Source organism: Perognathus longimembris, chromosome 28 (genome assembly GCF_023159225.1).
Source record: "Perognathus longimembris pacificus isolate PPM17 chromosome 28, ASM2315922v1, whole genome shotgun sequence".
NCBI lineage: Eukaryota > Metazoa > Chordata > Mammalia > Rodentia > Heteromyidae > Perognathus > Perognathus longimembris.
In genome coordinates this window covers 61,149,597-61,151,595 of record NC_063188.1, presented here as the reverse complement: position 1 = coordinate 61,151,595, position 1,999 = coordinate 61,149,597, and positions in this window count along the sequence as shown.

Below are 1,999 nucleotides of genomic sequence, written 5' to 3'. Positions count from 1 at the left end.
TTGGAGAGACTTCAGAATTATAAAGAAAAAGGGATTAAAAAATGACCCAAGTGAGGAAAAATTAGAACTGTTACTGTGTCTAAGAGAATACCACTGGTGACTCAACAACCCTCAAGGATATGAAGAAATATCCATTCCAGTGAGCAGCTGGTCTGCATTTCCACAGAAGAAAGTAATTTTAAATTATTACCCCAGATATTTCAACATAGAAGTATCTCACCTAGGTTATCTACGATACAAAAGCTCCTGAGAAGCCTGCTGTTGTTCACCTCTCTTGCTTTTAGCTCAACACCTAATCTTCAAGAATGGGGTAAGAGTCAATAAGGCATCTTTGGAATGTGAAGACGTAGACTTCTTTTAGGTATAGCTATGTGTAAAATGTTTTGTTAGTCTGTCTCCCAGATTCCAGTATAAGATCGAGCCCTTTCTGTGGTATGAACAAGGATTCATTCATAGTAAATATTTAGATATGAGTATAAACTTTAATTCCTTATAAAACTATGTTTTGCTTCAAAATAGATGGATAAGACAGCTTGGATTTACAGTCCTTGTGAGACCTAGTTACTTTGCTAAAATGGCCAATTTGACTCCAAAGAGAAGAAATTTAACTACTCTGATATTAAGAGAGAAAAGGGGGGAAAAGGGGCTGAATAATTAACCAGATAAGTATGAGCCTCTTATCTTACTTTGTCTCTGGCCAATTTTTTGTCTGGTATAGAAATCTCTTTTAGTCCAGATTATGCAGAAAGAAAATATAATTGTAGTTTACTTGTACCGCAACCAGACCACCCTACCCAAAGCTAGCTTTTAACACAGAGCTGGGCAAACAAGACTTAACTAGCATTTGTTAAACAAATATCTGTCCAAACCTTTGTTAATAAATTTCAGGACTAGGAATGTGGTTTAGTGGTAGAGTGCTTGCCTAGCATGCATGAAGCTTTGGGTTTGATTCCTCAGCACCACATAAACAGACAAAGCCTGAAGTGGTGCTGTGGCTCAAATGGTAGAGCTCTAGCCTTGAGCACAGAGAAGCTCAGGGACAGAGCCCAGGCTCTGAGACCTAGCCCCAGAACTAGCAAAACAATTTTTTAACTTAATTTCATAGCTACTTTTTCTAGACTCTCCAGTCTATTCTCTAATATTGCTGCCTAAAAAGGCTACATCTCTTTACTCTTCCTTTCCCTGTTTCACAGTAATATCTGTTTTTCCCCATTCCCCCAGATCTCTTTAGTCATCTCATTCCTCACCTCACAAAAGCCTCTTAACTTCCTTATTTTAGCTATCTCTCTTCTACTTAGTACCAAATACTGCTGTTAAGTCATCTTAATTTCCTTATTGTTTGGATACGTCACATTTTTTTACCTTCTTTTCCACAATGAACTGGCTTTGATTTTCCAAATGATGAGATTCCTACCTCATTCCAATCCTTCCCAAAACCCCTTCTGTGTAGGAAATCATTTCAGAACACACTGGTCAGATGAACACATTGGTCAGACTCATCAAAAGTTAACAAGGTATCACCCACCTTTCTGTCTGCATCAAATCAATTTGAAAAACAACAAAATGTCAACTGAGGTAAAAAGCCTATGAAAGAAAGTGTGTATTGGTGGTGTGTGGGTGTGTCAGAGGATGAGTATGTGTGTTGTTTATGTACACATATTATATACACACAAACATATGTATGAATATATTCTTCCCAAATTAGTACAAGTCTGCATCTCAAAACCAAATATGCTAAAATGTGATCCAAACCACAGGTTCTGTACTTATGGCTACTTCCTAGGAGTAGATGCTTTCTTTACCTCTGTGTCAAAGTCAATTGTGAAATGCAAAAAATGGTAAGTATATAATAATCACACTGGACAGTTAGGATCTACATTTTTTGTAATGTCAATGCACAACTTACTCTTCAACCCAAGACGCTGGCCATGTTTGTATTAATTATGCACAATACCCAGCATATCCACAACGCTAAGAAATATTAAATTTACAACTTAAG